This window comes from Planococcus citri, chromosome 5 (genome assembly GCF_950023065.1).
Source record: "Planococcus citri chromosome 5, ihPlaCitr1.1, whole genome shotgun sequence".
NCBI classification, from domain to species: domain Eukaryota; kingdom Metazoa; phylum Arthropoda; class Insecta; order Hemiptera; family Pseudococcidae; genus Planococcus; species Planococcus citri.
This window is the reverse complement of record NC_088681.1, coordinates 33,711,339-33,717,338: the sequence shown is the minus strand read 5'-3', so window position 1 is coordinate 33,717,338 and position 6,000 is coordinate 33,711,339. Positions and strand designations below refer to the sequence as shown.

At 33.9% G+C, this 6,000-nt stretch overlaps 1 protein-coding gene across 4 annotated transcripts in view; it reads left to right on the top strand.

Annotated features, from left to right (window-relative positions):
* Positions 1-264: 264 nt before the first annotated feature.
* LOC135848191 (neuropeptide Y receptor type 2-like) overlaps positions 265-6,000 on the top strand; it is a 144,331-nt gene continuing 138,595 nt past the window's right edge. For 3 of the 4 annotated variants that reach the window (XM_065368014.1, XM_065368016.1, XM_065368015.1), the window contains exon 1: positions 265-402. The gene's annotated coding sequence lies outside the window, so the exon portion shown is untranslated. The remainder of the gene's footprint in view (positions 403-6,000) is intronic. The other variant, XM_065368018.1, reaches the window with a different exon arrangement.

The following is a 6,000-nucleotide window of genomic DNA, read 5'->3' as shown; positions in this document are numbered from 1 at the left end:
CGCAAAACGTCGAAAACTGTTAAAAGCACGCATACCATTATTCTCCACTCACCTGTGAAATTTTTACCGCTGAAATCTTCATGAAGAGTGTGAAATTTCGCAGAGTTACAAAAACGTACGTATATACATACGAGAGTATATCTACGTATAGTCGAGCTAAGGGTGGTAGGTTCCGTTTGCAACTTGATAGAGTACTATGACGTCATAGCTGTAGGGGACTTATCGGGACGGGTGGTTTTTTGTCGCTTGGCGCGGCATTTTAAATGTTGCCGAGACCACATGTTTCATTCCTATTATTCATTCGTAATCGCGCTCACCTGTTTTCATGTTTGTCATTTTTTATCGCTCGTATACGCGAAATTAATTGCTCGAAATGAAGCGTTAATTTTCACCGATGAAAAGGTAAGTCGACGATTAATTTCACCTTTGAAGTTGATTAGCTTTTATCGAAATTACCTACAAATTCGTTTGATACTAGTTGCTGTAAATGTTTTGCAAAGTTTACGTTTAGAGATATATTTGGACGGAATTTGAATTTGTATTTTACTGGTACGATTCTATTAGTTATTTTTGAAATATCTTTCAATTTTGTGAATTTTTATACGTTTTTTTCCCCCTCGAGAATATAACTCAGTTGAAATATCTTTTCGCTAAGATTTTCCCATTCAATTTCCACTGTTTTTTCAATTCACTGAAATCAAATTTGAATTTTTTTAAAACAAATATTATTTTAAGATATTTTTGTCTCGTATTATTTGGCGAAAATTGAACGTGTGAATTTCATAAAGTAATAATGATGATGAAAAAAAAAAAAATGATAAAACAACTAAATTGCATGTTTTCAATTATTCTTTTAAAAGAAAACTTATTCGAAGTTTATTTTAAATAAGCGAGCAAATTTTAAAAAAAAATTTTAGAAGTGAATGGGTGAATTGAAAAATGAAAAAAATCAATGCTTACGAGTTTAAAAATACCTTTGATTTGTTTCTGAAAGTCGTTGACATTCTTTCCAGGTAAAACAAAAGAATGCTCAGTGAAAGCTGAGAATATTTGGAATCCTGCCATTTTTCTTTACGACGAGAGGTACATCGCTCTTTATTATTGAATTTCCTGACCCCACTTTTCCAAAAACGTGAACTCTCGGCAGAGGGAAATTATTAAATGGCGTGAAGTTGAGTGTGAATTGGATCACCTAGTGATGTCGATTTTTTTTCACTTGTGAAAGATAAGGATGGAATTTTTTGAAGTTATAGGTAGGTATTGCAAGATGTCTGAGAATTTCGAAAGGGCGATTCTCATGGTGCATATTCTTATTCTGATAACTTGAATATTGGGGATGACTTTTCTTTACTTAATTTTTTTAAAAGTAATGTTGAAACCACAAATCATTCTGATAATAAATTAATTTTCTTAATTTAATATTTAGGTACCAACGCTCAATGAATCACTCTTGAGAATTAACACTTCTCACTGAAGAAAAATTATTAGGTTCGAGAGCTCAGGATACGAATTTTTTCATTCATTGTACTCGTAGTTGCTGAGAGGAAGAAAAACTGTTTCAAATAGAATCCATATGACGTACAGTGGAGTTTTGAGGATTTCAGATTTTCATTAAGTGCCATAAAAGTGCATATTGTACTTGGATTTTAGCTTTCCAACTTGATCAGGTAAAATTTTGCGGAAATTTCAACTTGAAAAAAAATCTGTTTGAGATTCCAGAACTGCTTGAAACAGTTCGAAACCACTTTCAATCGATTCGAGAGGGAGGGGGATTGAAAATAAGGTACCTATAGGTACACCAAAATTCAGCTTTCCAGGCCAATTTGCCGAAATCTTATTCTTTACTTTCCGATGAGATAAGATTTGTGACGAACTTGGCCACCAAAACCATTTGGAATATAAATCTGATTTGAAAATTTTTCGGAATGCTACCATTTTTGATGAGTGCAGCAATGTTGAACCTTTCCCTTACAAATTATCAAACTCATCAAAATTCCTACTCAACTTTTAATTTTTCCAGTTAAACATCAAAGAGGCCATATTAGAGGAAGGTGGCCACATTTGAGCACTTTTCTTATTGCAGTTTGAAAATTTTGTCCTCAATTTTCTCAAAAACTGTCTCACCAGTGATGTTTTGTAGGGATAAAAATCGAGGCAATTCACAATCTAGGTAATCAACAGGTCTTGAAGAAGACCAAACTCTTGGTAAAAAGTGTTTTTTACACATTTTGCAGGTATACTTTCCTAAATTCAAAATTAAAGGATCTATCGTAATTTGAAATTTTATTCGATGAAAAGGTGAGAGGGGTTCATAGAAAAGGATTTTTGACGACTTTGGTTCATCATTTAATTTTCAAAATTTAACAGGTTTTTGGAGGAAGGGGGGAGGTGGAAATATTTTTTTCATATAACGATTTCAATACATTATCAACTCTTCTTTCATATAAAAAAGTTATGTTCTACATTGACAAATTCTTTCATATCTCTTCTAATCATCAAACAAAACGCAAGGTACGACATAACGTAGCTCAATTTCATCGTCTACACTGAAGAAGAGAAAAGAGAAGAGACGATAAATCGAATACTTCGCGTGTTTCTATGTATGTTCTATCATAATTTAGGCATTTCTTTGGCAAAAGTTATATATAGTGGTATTTTGCTTTTGGAAAAATCACCCGTTCACTGTTTACAGAACGAATTTCTCGAAAGTACTTTACCCTTTCTTACATCCCTCGGACGTTTCATCGCCCAAACGTCATATTTCTTACTCGTACAACGACGAACGAGTTGAATTGCGGTTTAACAATACGTAAAAGTTAATCGCCATAGGAAACGTATTTGATTGCCTTTTCAAATTTCAAATAATACGAGTATCTGGCAATATTTCTAGTTGATTATTGATGAAGATATTAGAAAATCTGTGACCCAGTTTGCACTAGGTTTATTTTGCCTAAGGGAATAGGTAACTAACGAGGCGTCGTTGAAACGATACAACTCTTGCCATTAATTACGACCAGACAGACGCTTCTCTTTAATGTATTTGTTACAAGTATACAATGTGATTCAATCAGCAACGTTCAACTTTTTTTTGAGTCTTTTTTCAAGCTCCAAGCTCCAATGTTATGGATGAACAAAGTTTAGTTGTATTTTGAGAAATACTTTCTTGTTATTTTTCAAACTTGAAAGTGCCTATATACCTACTGGTAAGTGTCGGCAATTGTTGAAAGGCTGGCATAGCCTACTTTTCCATTTATATAAACCTATAGGAAGAATAAAGTAAACAGTCTGCTCGATAAAAAAAGTGTTTTGCGAATAATTTTTTCATTTTTTAAAATAAACGAAGGTAATCTTGGAAGAAATTTGCCTCAGGTCGAGCAATAAAAAAATAAAAGTAAAGTTTAAAAAAGATCGAGCGTATATTTCTGACCCTTTGTTTTTTCTATAGGTCTTTACAGGAAGGGGAAAAATTACGAGGTGTCAATGTCACGACAGAGCCAGCGCTAACTAAAATTAATCTAATAATGTAACCGAATCATCAAAAACACTACATCGTTGGATAGCAAACACAAAGAAAATACGACGCCTTAAGCTATCGAGTTGGTTACAAAAAAGTACCTACCCGACTGCAACGAGAGCTTTTGAAAAACTAAAAACACTCAAGCTTTTTAACATTAGCTCTTCGTTTTACTCAGATGAAATATTTTTAAAACGACGAGCAATTTTTTAAATGTTAAAAAAAATAAAAATGACTGAACGTTCGAAATTGGCCATATGTACTCGTATGACGTGTGTCGAGATGAGGGTTTCGTTTAATAATTTGGCTTTGCGAATTTCTGAATAGATTTTTTCGGAGGTTTCAATAAACAGATTATTTTTACGAGGCATTAATTGCCAAATTTCGATATACAGCGTAGGACTATTTAAAAAGCTGGCTCGTTCAATCCGAATAATTGAATTGTCGAGGAAATGATCATCATCATCGTCTATAATCGACTCCATTGACCCGTAATATTACCGGCATATTGTTTCTTTATTGCTTATTGGCGTTGGGAACCTTGGGGTGCTAAAAGAAGGCGGAAGAGAATTAGAGGAAAGCTTTTCGAGTTATTAAATCGTCAGATTTATAGGATTTCTCGCGACGAGTAATTTGTTATAAAAAAAATATGAACACTTCTGGAGAGAATTTTTTTTTAATTTTAAAAATGTCTTTCGCCAGTACCTCATCTACCGAAGCTATTAGTTTGTTTGTTATAATATCGATAAAAGAGGCCCCATTACGATAATTTATGATTGCGTTTTATCGCCATAGTGTGGTTAGCTAGCGGTGCTTGTGGTCGTAGTCGATTTTCTATACATTGTGTTCCTATTCGAGAATAGATACGTTTGTCGAACTCAAATACCCTTCGAATCGGACATTGTTTCGTTGCTAAGAGCTAATCGGATGATTTGAATTAAATGTGTCGAGGTCGACAGTGAGTTGTGTGATAATTAGGTACGCATTTTTTTCTAAATTTTGATCAACTTGAATTTTTTTTAACTGGTAGGGGGTGTAGTGCCCTCCCCAATGTGTAGATTGGACCTTCACGAGTCCAATACACACCTTTTCTGCAGAATTGATATTCAATTTTTACACATCCGAAGAGAAGATGAATATTTTTGAACTTTTTTCGTTCCTGTTGCTACCCAACCTGTTTTGGAAAAAATGGACCAGTCTCAAATGGAAGTATTTGAGATTATGCGCAGATCTATGCCATTGCCGTCAAAATCCAAGACCACTTTTAAGGTTCTACTCAGTAGCTGAAAATTTGCAAATCACTTTTTTTTTAATGGAGGGAGTGGGGGTGAATTTGCGTTTTGAAAATTTCTTCTAAAATATTTCGCATCGCCCCTTATTGCCTCAAGTGTCAAAAATAAGTATTACAAGTTTTCTGAAATGTCTGGAAGAGGTCAGTGCAAAATATGGCTTGTTGATAAATAAGGCAAAGACAAAGATCATGATTGTGAGTCGGTCTGAGAACAACTCACCTGAAATCCGGGAAATTGAGGGAATTGAAGTGGTGAATCAATTTGTATTCCTAGGATCAATTTTTGATAAGGAAGGAGGCAGTGATGCTGAGATAAGATGCAGAGTGCAAATCACAAGAAGCGCCATGTCAAGTCTAAAGCCCGGTTTATAATAGTCACGGCTTGGCCGCGGAAAGTAGAAAATTTTCTACTTTCCGCGGCCAGACAAAGGAAAAAAGCCGCGGACATTATGAACTGCCTGCTTACAACACATGATATTTACTTTCCGCGGTGTCAATCCGCGGCCCAGGCCGCGGCCCATTATAAACCGGGCTTAAAGAAGATATGGTCCTTATTGACAAAAATTATGCGATAGCATGCTTTTATGCATAGCACAACAACTGCAGTGTTGGCCATAACGATATTTTTTTTCGTTCTGTTATTTCGTTACCTACGTTACAAAATTGATATTTTTTTTAGTTACGTTTTTCATTATGGTATTTTGTAACGAAAAAATTGCTGTAACAGTATTTTTCGTTACGTTATTTTCGTTATTTCCGTTACAATTTTTTCGTTACAGAAGTGTTTTTTCAACGTATATTTTGATGTAAAATGCATTTATGGCGGAAAAAATGTGACAAAAATAAAGAAAATAACAGTACAAGAAGGTTCAAATACCAGTGTAACGAAAAATATAGCGTTACAGCACTCAAAATCAGACAATATGAAAACACTGAAAACTCATTTTTTTGACTTCACTTCAAATTTTCATAGTTACAGCTAAAATTACTCACAAATCAGTGTTTCTTTAAGGGTTTCTTTTGTAATTTGTAACTAAAAAAATAACAAAAAAGGTAACAAAATTTTTCTGTTTTTCGTTACGTTACTTTCAGAAAAATATTGTTACGTTACGTTTCAGTTACACAACATCACATGATCAAAATAACGTTTTCATTACAGTTCCATTACCTGTAACGGAAAAAATTTTGTTATTTT